The following is a 12,688-nucleotide window of genomic DNA, read 5'->3' as shown; positions in this document are numbered from 1 at the left end:
ACTTGCCCACTCACTTCATATTTCATAATGGAAGTACTGGAATTGTCTCAGGAACCAGTGACATTCCCAACAATTGTAACTACCAAGAAGTAGTTTTTAACTTTTCCAGACTTTTAAAAGTCAATTGCAAGGCCTTCTCAGGAATGACGTGAGCAGGTTCCGTTTCTAAGAACCTGAAAACATCAATAAAGACTTAAACCTGAGATGAAATTGGTTTTTAGAGACTTGATGACATTCAGCACCTGCTTCCCCTTCCCAGACTGATAAATACACCTCTGCTCATTTTATGACCACATGCTATTTTCCATAAGAAAAAAAGAAGTCACCTAAACCCACTATTATTTTAATTCATGTTGCACATTACCTCCACAGGCTGAGGCACCGAAAGTGAGCAGTTCTGCAGGCACTCTTAACATTGTGATTCCACAGATACACTCCAGTCTAGCTTTGTAATTCTGAACTAGATTATCAGAAACATCACATACAGCTTTGGACATTACCTTCTGTGGTGCCAAGTACTTTGCAAGTTATCATGCCGATTGTAACTTCTAGATTTGTAAAGTCTAAAGTCAGACTTCACGATTGTTTTACAGGTTGACAGCACAGCACTTAAAATATTAGGATTACTGGGCATTTTAAAGTGTAACAAAAATACAGTCTAAGCCTTTCCCCACACCACCATCATTTAAACTTTCAAAACCCCCATCTGATTTCCAGGCCTCAAAAATCCAGGCTTGGTAGTCAGGCTAAAATATCAGGTATATTATGGCTTGGCTACAAGAACATACAGCTATTCTTTTTCAGGTCTATGGGACAGTACCTTCGGTTGTTTATGATTCCTTGGAAATAATGCTGAAGCTGAACAGTTGCCAGGACCAGAGTTGATTAAACTGCCACAGTTATAGTATACCTTGAAAAACCCACCAAACTTTTCAGTGATCAGAGAGTGTCTTGGAAATCCCCAAATCAACCCTTGAAGAAGCACTTCTAATCCTTACTGTAAAAGTTTTCCTGGAAAGAATAACCACAAACACCATGAAGTTGCACAAGGTAAAAGTTTATTCAGTATAATTTTTTGTCTACTGGTGGACACAAGATTCATCTTGCTATGGCAAAACAAAAGAAGGTTGGGAAAGTGGAATGCTTCATGAAAGACAAAAAAGGGGTATATAACATTAGAAGGCAAGAATCAGGTTTTGGTTTTCTCTCAAGCTTTCGGGCAAAGTAAATAAAGAACATTTATCACATTTTGACTTAGCAGCTTCACTCTCCTGAAGCCATATGACTTTCCACACTCCATCAGCTGTAAGAAGTTCATCTTCTAAGTAACAGTTACCCAGGTAAGCACTGAGTCTGAAGTAATCAATAGCATATATATGCTCAGCAAGTAGTCATCTGTTAGCCTGTGAGACAGCAGGAATCACCTGCCAAAGACTAGATAAAATTTACTATTTGACCTGAGCCTTGAGATTACTTGGGCAGGTGGCTGCTTTATTAAGATATTCCCATCTGGGGTAGTAATGTGAAATTCAGCCATCTGTTTGCAGAGCTATTTAAGTGTGTATATTCATTTCTCCACACAGGGCTTTACCAGTGTACTGCTGCAGGGCTCTGAGTGAACATGACTGGATTCAGGAAGTGCAGTTAACTGTCTCAGGTATGTAGTACTTCTTACACACTACGGAATCACCTGTGGAAACCCATTGAAAAGAGATGCAGGATGGAACATGGCCTGAGAGTTTCTGGTCATTTCTAAAATTAGAAAGAATTGTTTGCTGTAAAACAAGTAGCCAAGGCAACAGCAAGGCCTGTGTTTAACGGAGAACAACTGTGTTTACCTGAATTGCTAGCTACTCTTGATAACGTTTTCATTTCACAACCTATGTGACATCATGTCGTGGGTTAAGCCCAGCCGGTAAGAAGGAGTAAAGTAACTGTTAGAGCTGAACCCATTACACAGCACTGTCAGGTTCCAGGGCACTGCAGATCCTCAGTATCATAACCCAAACACACATGTCATTCTACAAAACAGCACATTTCCAATTTTAGATGCTTTTCTAATACCCACATGGAAAAATTAAACAGCAGAAACAAACACCTTTTGGTCCTATTCTTCTTTCTAGGCACTGTTTAGCAAAATAAGTTGGTTTTAAAACTTAGGTTTGCCCAAAGGACATAAAAAGAGTGCTGGATGATCTGTTCTGGAAAAAATCAAGCTGTCTCAACAGGGGCTTGAATATATTCATCCTAGAAAAGATGGATCCAGCTGCCTCAAATTTGGCACCAAAAATATCATCCCTGAGATCACTTGGGCCAAAACTTGGACAAAAATTCGGGAATCCTGACACTCATTTTTTCATATAACCATGAGGTCACAATTCTCATGGGTTTTCAGGGAAAAAAGGAGGTAAATTGTCATAGTTTCACATCACTACTATTAACCCTTATCAGTAATCACAGATTAAATCTAAGAATCTCAGATGTCTTCCTTCTGATGGCTCCACGACAGATTTGTAACAAATCTGTCAGATGAGGCAGCATTTCTGTATAAGAAAACTTCTGTATGAGGTTCTCAAAGTCCTTTATGAATAGGTGTCATTATCTCTACTTTACAAAGGAGAAAGTTGGGCACAAGCATGTTAAAGACCCATCTAAGCTGTCAAAGCTAAAATGGCCTATTTGCACATGCTGGCTCATCTGTGTGCTATGTAACTGCTGTATAAGGCTCTTTTCAGACAGGCCATGGTATCCACATCATTTTAAGAGATAGAAGCCAATGCTTTGCAGACTCTTCTGAAGTTCTGCTCCCGTATACTTCTTCAGAATGAAATTCCAGCACATTAGGATTGCTCAGCTGAGGTCCACAGTGATATTAAGTAGCTTGCTATTACAGAAATGGCATCCAAAGTGGACCTCAACTAGAAGGACTCACTGGACAGCTCAAATAGAGACATGTAGCACATGTTATTTATAAGGTAAGAAGACAAAAATGATTTTTCATCTCTGCAGGTATGTCTGGAATCACCCTTGATTCATGTTAATCAACAGGATGCCTAACTTCTTCATTCTAAGAGCAATTAAACAGATTAATTATTTAGAAATGGTTATTCTGCATGCAAGCCCTCCGGGAAGTCTGTCGCAAACATCACTAGGGCTCCCCCCTGCAGTGCCGGGAGCCTGGTCAAGCAACTCTTCACCTTTTGCAGTTTTCCTGTGAGGAAAGGGGAATCTCTCACCTTTTGATGCTTCTGAAAACAGCAGAAGTATCCCAGCATGCCATGCGGCAGGGAGTATGCAGCCTTCCATGGTGCTTGACAGAACCATGTTCCATTTGTATTGTTCTACCACATGGTTAGATCAAGCACAAAGGAAAACCCCATGAACAGCCAGAGTCAGAGTTAGGCAGCGCCAAAGAGAGAAGAGCGTTGAGAGGAAGCAGCATGGAGAAGCACAAGCTGAAGGTTCACGGAGAGCTGCTCTCCACTCCACCCATGCAAAAAGGTGCTGGATACAAGAGGTCATCCTTTATGCTCTAACTGCAGGAACACCCTGGAGCACAATTGGGGTTAGTGTACAAGAACAGAGCCCAGGCGAATTCAGAGACAGAACTAATACGACAGAAAATGCTACCAAAGGACTGCAAACAGCTTCTTCCAGGAAGGATGTGCGACTTTCACCACATATTGAGTGCCCAATCTATTCTGCTCTTTATTAGCTACTTACTCTCTCCTGGTGTCTCCTTTCAGTGTAAATGCTGTTTTGGTTTGCTCCATTTATTTAAGTGCAATCTCAGACATACCGCAGCACATATTAAAGGAGATTCTGAGCTGATGGCCAAGCTCTGGCATTAAATGCTCCCCAAGCTCCTTTTGAGCCTGATTTCAGCTCCTGGTGGCCTCTCACGCTGGTAGCACTTACACTAACAATCTGTAATTACCACTGCTTTTGTTTTTTTCGACTGCTCTTTACAGCAAGGTAGCACACACATGCTACTACAGAGTTATTAAGGCAACCAGGAGCATTTTGGTATTCTGTTCCTTGGCCTAATATTTGTTATGTTTTGTACATCATTTGCTGACGATGTATCATTCTCTTTCTGACATCCTGGATTATTTCAAACAGCTTTACTTCTTGTAACTCATTCCTGCAACTTTGACCCTGAAAGTAGGGCGTGAGGTTTTGGCTTGACTGCTCCCACCGAAATGAAACTCCCATTGACTTTAATGTCTGCAGAGCTATGCCAGCGGAAGGTGCTTGTGAAAGTCACATCTCAAACGTTCTTACAGCCTTCATGAATGAGAGAGGAAGTGCTTGTCCTCTGCAACTGCTCAGAACATTCTGCTGGACTCCACTGAAGGTCAATGCTTGTGCTCTTTAAAAAAATACCACTTTCCTTAGTAAGAGGTTTGCATTGCCCAAAGAACGCAGTCAGCATTAAGCATATTATTCATTGCCTACATGGAGAACAATGTGAGTACTTGAGTAGAGATGACAGATAATACAGCAAGGGGCTCTGCTTCACCATTTTGCTATGAACCAGCGTTACTATGCAGAAAGGCAACATACAGTTACTTGGGGACTCCAGAAAATAAGTACAGTGTTGACTTGGTCACCTCATACTGTGGGTTTGCACACAGCAATGGAAGTAAGACAATTGGATTTACTGTCGACCTTTACAACCTAAGAAAGCAGCTAAAGCAGTTTTTTAGGTGAACCTAGCACAACAGACCTTCATCCCCCACAAGCTGCCAAACAAGCCAGAGTCCTGAGACAAAAATTAGATTATTAATTTTCTCTTGTGACTCATGCAACATGGAACAAAGAACCATTAATTTTCTTCTATGATTCATCCAAAGTATGCACAACCCTGGAATCCACTCCTCATTTATTTACAGATTATACCTATAACTAGTATTCCTGCCAGTAATTTTGTACGACTCGAGCAAAGGATGATGCAGAATTTCGTGTTTCTACACTGGTTTGATAATGCAGCAATTCTGGCACGGGTTTTTCTGATAAATTCATCCGCATTACTGTTAAGCAGCGACAAGTAATATTTTGTGTCTTGTAAAGACTTTGATATTATATACCGATTTACAGTATTAAGTGGAATATCTGCAATAAACTCACTCATTTCGGTGCCAATGAACTCTTTCAGCCCTACTAGAAACAAATTTAGTCCGAGCCCTGCAAGCGTCTTCCTGAGAACCCCCCCGGGAACATTTGGAACAAGTCTGCGCCTCTGCTGCACTAATTAAACACCGCTTACAACAACTGCCTCAGCTAATCAGCAACTCCAACGAACAAGAGGTACCAGCACACAAAGAAAAGGCTGCCAAAGTCCTAATTTATGTCCCCAGAATACAAGAGAGGTAAAATAATCCACATGCACATTCTGGCCTTTCTGCTTGTTGCAGACTGTTGCAAAACATGTGCAGGAACAGAGCCTCCTTTTTTTTGGTTGGTTTTTTTTTTGTGCTTTTTTTTTGTGGTTTTTTTTTTTTTTTTTTTTTTTGTTTAAACCAAACCAAAACAGGGAAGAACATTATTTTAAATTACATATATATATATACATATATATAATCTTTTGGATGCGTATAAGATCATTCTGCATAAATGTTTCCAAAGGAAAAAAAAAAGGTTGAAAAAGGAATGACCGTACCTCCAAATATCTGCCAGTTTTCATGAAAACCTCTCCCCTTTTTGACAGACTGTATCCAGGCAGCACTGTATGGTTTGGCCTTGGCACGAGTTCACCTTTGGTAAGCCGACAGCTGTTGGTTTATCAGTCACCAAACCTGCAGTTTGCTAAGAATTTGTATCTAGGCCCCTGTTTTTAACTCCCATCAAGAGTAACACCTCAGGAGACTGCTGCAGTCTTGGAATAGTCACATGAAAATTTACTGTCCAACTGCAGGTGCAAACACTGCTGCCCTGGTTTTAGCTGATTAGCTCTCTTTATACCAATGCCCTCTCCAATTACTTTCTTTATCCTATTCAAGTGACCACTATATACAGACAAAAAAGTGCTAATTTTGCATCTCTGCTAAGTGTTGCTCAGTTTAATCTCAACACACACCATGGCAAGTGAGAGAAGAGAACAAACTTTGCCCTACTGTAGTTTTTGAGGTGTGTGAGTTACAAGAGCAACCACTCAGCTTTCTGGCATAGCTAATGAGGACACCTCCAGAGGACAACTCAGCTCTCAAGTGGGGAATCTATATAGCTCCGTACTCTGCCTACACAGGAAATCTAGGACAACTATGTTATTTGGAGGTCTAAGTGATCTGAGGGCAGCTGTGACTCAACATGCATTCTCCCTCAAGTAAGGATGTTGGCTGGTAACAAAGCAGGTCAGATATTTAGCTTTTCCGAAGACTACATCTACTTAAAAACAAAATGAGGCACAACCCTAAAATAAACTTTCTAACTGGGACATGTCAATTTGCTTTCTTACTAAGAACCATACTCTGCCAAACAGACCCACCTGCTCTATGTTAAGCTTATACTTCCGTGAGTAAACCAGTTTCCATCCTGCCTACTTTCCCCCTACTATAGTGCAGGAAACCTTCACCATCCTACTCATCATGAGCAAGGGAAGAGTTAGAGGAACTGACACAAATATTAACAGAAAGATCTAAATTGCTATCAAAGATTTAAAGAGAGGGCTATAATCAGAATACAGTACAGCCAGATTACTTCTGCAACAGGAACCTTTTGACAGGACAAGGGAATTCAGCTCCATTACTATTAGTCATAGCAGTCATGTTGTGCTCTCTAATGACTTCAACTTCAGGAACATGTCATGCAAACCACATCTCAGATATACTCAGTTACAGTGGACGGTGAAGACTTCAGGTTCATAATTATGAATTCAGTCCAGTATTTAATCTGCAGGTGATATGTTGCTGTTAAACAGCCTGCCATCCAGACAGAATTATTCTTGAGCACAACAAATGCATATTCTCAGTTTTGCTATGTTCAGAGTTTCTGAAGGTACTTTTGCTAAGTCTTTTACTGCATAAACCCAAACCAAAACACACAGAAAACCCCCACAGAAAGAACTCTGAATCCAGTTAACTTCCCAGTTTTCCAGATCACAGGCAATTTTTCATGGCCCTTTCCCTCATTCTGCTCAAGCAAAAGCCCTGTGGAGCAGAAGTGCTGGAGTTTGGCCCCAGAGAAGATTAGGTTGGATATTAGGAACAATTCCTTCCCCAGAGGGTGCTCAGGCATTGGAACAGGCTGCCCAGGGCAGGGCTGCAGGCACCGTTCCTGCAAGTGTTCACACAGCGTGGAGACGAGGCCTCAGTGCCGTGGGTTAGTGGTGGCCTTAGCAGTGCTGGGGAACAGTTGGACTGGATGAACTTAAAGGGCTTTCCCAACCTGGTTGATTCTATGACATTTCCCATTAACATGTCCATGCACCACCTCCTGCATGGACAAACCTCCAAGCTGCCAGGGCTTGGTGCCTGCTCAGGCAGGAGCTGCTGCAGACCAGCATGCTAAGGGCAGGCAGAATCGTGACTGCCCGAGCACGTGTCACTGCAGCACTGGAACCAGGCAGACAGTGCAGCTGGAGATCAGGCAAAAACAAAGACTATTTACTTACTAAAACTGGAAGGAATTTGTAAAGTTGTCATCAGAATGACTGGCAAATTACAGGAACGACTGGAGGGTGTTTCAACCAAAAGATCTGGATTAAATTCACTTGTCATTCATGACTTTTTTAAACACTGATGAGGAGTAACAATTTATTTCACCTTTAATTTTGAGAGATCAAAGAGTTTGAACAGTGTTTACATGTCAATAAGAGCAGAGAAGGGGATAACCTAGGGAGCGCAGGGGCCAGGAAACATGTAGAATACTGTTGGGACCAGAGAAAAAGCCTTGATATGCAGCCTATGTTTTCCTGACTGGGAACACTCTGTCCATCGCAGCTCTATACTTCTGCGGTTGAAACAATGCAGCAATAGAAGAGAGAAGGAAATTTCAGGTGATCACAAGTAATAGGAACTCTGTTTCAAAGTAGGCAGGTAACACAAGAAAGGTGAAGATGGATGAAGATAGAGACCAGAAAAGGCACATAAAGAATTAATACAAAACCTGCAATCAGTAAGAAGAGGTTTTATCAAATGCCGTCAAGAATTATGAGTGAACAAGCAGCAACATTACTATGTAGTAACAGGGGATGATAACACAAGAGATACAACATTAACCCTAAATATTCAAGCCCTGGATCCGTATGTACCACAGAGGCTGATTTTGATTTGGCTTGGGCTAACAAGATGCAGTGTCCAAAAAGGAGAGAATTGTGATGACAGATGGTTCACTGTCCTCCTCCTCTTATTCCCTGTGCTTTTGATTTGCACAGCACTATCTGGAGCTGAAGTCACTAATTGCAGTCAGTTAGATATCATGTATGCCCCAATGTAAGAGGAAGCAGGAAGACAGGTTTACTACACAGTATTTTAAATAATAACCATATTTCTAAGATTCTTATTTCTACCAGTTAGAAGGTAAAAAGCTTTTGTGACGTGATGCTCGTAGATATGCATATTCTTTGACCACTACCAAGAACGGCTTGTTTCGGAAGGGCAGGTGGAACTTTCATTGCTTTTGAAATACACAATATATTGAAAAGCATAAACATACCAAAGGGAAAAAAAAAGATACACAGCTGAACACAAGGGCAAGCTCTCTGCAAAAGCTATTTCATACACAGTGTCACACAGCAATCGAGGATTCTGCCAACTCTTGAAGTGACAATAAGCTACCACAGAGACAACACAATCTGCTCACAGATTCAATTCCCTTTCTCCTAAAGCCCAGTGCTGCTTTAGAAAACAAAGCTGCTGTGTAGAGAACTTAATCAAATGCTACTGGGCAGAAGATACTTGTTGTTCTTTTCCTCCTATTCCTACCAAGAAGGGAGCCTCCAGTGACCTAAGGCTGGCAAGTACCATTGGATCCTTAAGTTGTCACAGTGGGCAGATGAAGCCAAAAAGAAAATGATCATCAGAATTTTACTGTTGCTACTGAAAATGACAGTATTTCCCTTTTCTAAACAGAACAGGGAGAATTAGTCACAGCCTGTTCCTCCCATTTCTCTTTCAAGAAAAACCATTTTTAGTCTCTGATTCCATAGCTGTGGGGAGAGAGTTGAGCAAAGGGGAGGTTTATTATTATTTTGGTGCATCGCATGAAATGGCAGGCAGAAAACCACAGGAAATAGTATCCATTGCAATCTGAGGCTTAAACATATTTGATAGCATATTCAACAGCTTTGCTTGTCTCACAGCCCCAGGCAAAACCATGCCCCTTTCCCTGCTGTTCCTTCATTTCATGCTATAGTGCTTCCAATTCTCCTTTTAAAAAGAATTATGTACCTTATCTACCTGTTGCACCGAATATCCTTCCTATGGCCACTCATAACCTTTGCAGATGTTGCTCCATCATTCTCAGTAAAAGCTTGAGTCATTTGGTTCAGGGAGGAAAGAGCATCTGGGAGAAGTGCCTCGATGATGAATTAAAACAAGAAGGCAAGTTATTCTTGCTGATTGCTATCTAAAAGGACACTATGGAGCTGGAATAAAATCTGAGGGAAACAACAATATGCAGAATGAATTTTGCTAGATCTTATTTTTTTTTTTACTGTGCTGCTTAGCTTTGTCTTCACAGTTTCATTCAATTGATCAAATACAGTTCTATTTAGCCCATGTGCATCTCAGAATGTGTCCTCTTCACACGATCTTCTTGATGTTCCTCTACTGTTTCTGACTGATGAAGCTTCCAGCATCCCATCTTTTCTTCCCCATTCCTGCTAACCAGTCCTCTTTCCTATCCTTGTAGAAAAAAAGCACTTTCCTTGTTGTGAATGCTCCATCCCTGGCAGCGTTCAAGGCCAGGTTGGACAGAGCCTTGGGTGACATGGTTTAGTGTGAGGTGTCCCTGCCCGTGGCAGGGGGGTTGGAACTGGATGATCTTAAGGTCCTTTCCAACCCTAACTATTCTATGATTCTATGATTCCTTCCTTCTGCTAATGTCCTGAACAACCAGATTTTTTCTCATGCCGGGTCTTTACTGACAGTCCCCTTTATGATCCACTGTAGAATCCCAATGAATGGGAAAACACACAGAATTGCTTCAGGACAACCTCAGAACTTTACAACTTCAAAACTGGTCCTATTCCGGATTCCAAAGTATTAAGTTTACCTAAGCTGAATTACTCCTGTGTGATCCTGATGCTGGCTGAGTAACCCTATTCCCACAGAGCTGACACTTTCTGTTCATCCTTATCACTTTCCTAAGGTCAAAGACCAGGTCAGGATAGAATCCCTCACATTGCTTCCTTAACCAACCCCTCATATTCACTGAGTTCCAGCCCCACACTTCTCTCTGACCACTGCTTGAAATGTATTAAACAAACTACATGAAAATAACAGGATCCTGAAACAAGAACCCTTTGAGAAAAGGGATGCACATTTACTGAAGGATTTAAAATAAAAATTCTTTTCTCATACAATCAGCAAACGATGTAAAAACTCAACAGAATCCAACAACCAGCAAGGACACTGACAAGTTACTAAGCATTGCCATCCCAGTGGGATTGTGCAGGCTCATCCCTGAGTAACATAAAGCACTGCTCAAAAGTCCAACTTTGAATGATGAAGATTCATACCTCATGGCCTTTTCTGCACAAAGACGTGCTGTGTTAAATCCTGGGATGAAACATATTCCTCAAAATGAAACATGGAAAATTCCTGCTAAATGCCAAGTCTGAATCAGCCGTGATTCAAAAGGACAACTTGAGCAGAGCAGGTGCCAGGGATGTCTGTTCTCTGGATTGATTTACAAACTAAGATTCTTCTAAACTATTAGATGCTCCCTGTCTCATGTGAGCAGACAGCGAGTCGAGCTCAATGTATCTCATTGCCATCTGGAAACTCTACAGGCAAGGATATCTTCTCTATTGAGCTTTTGAATAGAATTAGTTTTCATCCAGCTGAAATCTTTGTTCTGAAGCTGTACAATCCCTGCTCTCCTCCTTCATAAGTCAAGTTTATGCCTTTTCCATGTGGTTTTGATATACTTGTAGAACTGGAGACCAAGGAAAAAACAGCCTAATGCCTCAAGGAAAAGACCCCCAAGATAAGAACTTACACACAGTATTATTCTCAGCATCACCAGGTACTGTGTTCTGCATTCTTACTCCTCTTAGCTATGACCTTTCATAAATGATATCAGGTGGCGTTTGCCTTATCCAATAGCCTGTACCATTGTTCAAGGCATGTCTGCACATACATAATATTAATTTCTCTAGCCTATTAATAAAAGCAGGAGAAAATAACAATTGCAAATTGGGTGCAGATTTATCCTGCTCTGTTTCTGCAGTCTATTTTCCTTTCTAAATTATATTTATGCATTTGAATTTCCAGTTTCTTTAAATATGAATATTCCTAATTATGTTGTTCCTATGATGGACACAATCCAAAAAACACCAATAAAAGTATGTCCTAATTTCAGTTTTGGTTATAAATTTTGTGGCTTGAGTCACAAGTGACTGAAGACTTAACATTCATACCCTGGTAAACCTGACTGCAAATGAAGTTATCTTTATTGTATTTTCTCCATAAAGAGAAGGTTTAGCTCAGCATATTGCTTGCAGAGATACACAAAGCACAACGGCTTGTTTTGGGCTGCTGCCATTCAGCTTCATGCTGCAACCCCATCTAGAGTCATTAATCTTTTACCACCAGAACACAATTAATCACGGTTGGTTGTTTTGTGGGTCTTTTTTTCTTTTCTTTTCAGGAGAAAAAGACAGAAATCATAGTAATTTTCACAGAAAAACATTGCCAGCAGTCTATCAATAACACTCATTTTTCTTCTCAGTACACACTAATAGGTTTGCTCACTGAAACGTGCTTGTCTTTCCGGTATACAAAATGCAGTAAACTAAAATACATATGACCAAGAGAAAAAACACAAGAAACCTCAGTCTGTCTCGTTGTACTGTGTAAGGCAATAAATGTCATTTTAGTGATAGCTGGGCCATAAATAAAATATGGATAGGCTTGAGAAAAAGGTGTTTATGTTACCTCAGAGCTTATTTTCAGGTGGAAACATTTTTTTCCATCTAGCTCACACAAGACAATATCTTTGCCTAAATTATGATGCAAGTTTTGATTCAAAACTTATTAAACCCCCCAAATCTTACCAACTTTGATGGCAGTTTTACTGGAATTAGCTCATGCTACTTGTGGATATAAAACCCCCAAACTTTAGCCCCAGCTTCCCTCGCATCCTAGGTCAGAAATGCCCTTTGACAGTGGTATAAAAATCTTACTTGTACTGTTTTCAGCCTTTTAGGTCTAAGAACTTACTTGAGCTCAGCTCTAATTAAGGTCAATAAGAGTTCTGCCTGAATACAAGAGACAATCCATCCACCTTCCTCCCCTTCAAAATATGACATTTGCCACATGGATTCACATACATCTTCGTTGTTTTCCTTAGACATTTTACAGCCTAGCAATTCTTTAAAATTAAATGTCACAAGCATTTCTTTCTTTTGTTTGTAAGAGACACAAGAAGTCAGCTACAGACTGCTCCCTTTTTTCTTTTTCCTTTTTTTTTTTTTTTCCTTTTTAATCCATAAGGTAATTGGCTTTCTGGAGAACTAACTCAA

At 40.6% G+C, this 12,688-nt stretch overlaps 1 protein-coding gene across 3 annotated transcripts in view; it reads right to left on the bottom strand.

Annotated features, from left to right (window-relative positions):
- Positions 1–12,688, bottom strand: part of SLIT3 (slit guidance ligand 3) — a 518,859-nt gene that overhangs the window by 130,957 nt on the left and 375,214 nt on the right. The gene's annotated exons all lie outside the window — the stretch shown is intronic.

The sequence above is a fragment of the Pezoporus wallicus genome, unplaced genomic scaffold, assembly GCF_028554395.1.
Source record: "Pezoporus wallicus isolate ANWC-B61680 ecotype Strahan unplaced genomic scaffold, APGP_CSIRO_Pwel_v1 contig_4161, whole genome shotgun sequence".
In the NCBI taxonomy this organism is placed as follows: Eukaryota; Metazoa; Chordata; class Aves; order Psittaciformes; family Psittacidae; genus Pezoporus; species Pezoporus wallicus.
The sequence above is the reverse complement of the archived record's forward strand: the minus strand, read 5'-3'. Positions and strand labels throughout refer to the sequence as shown.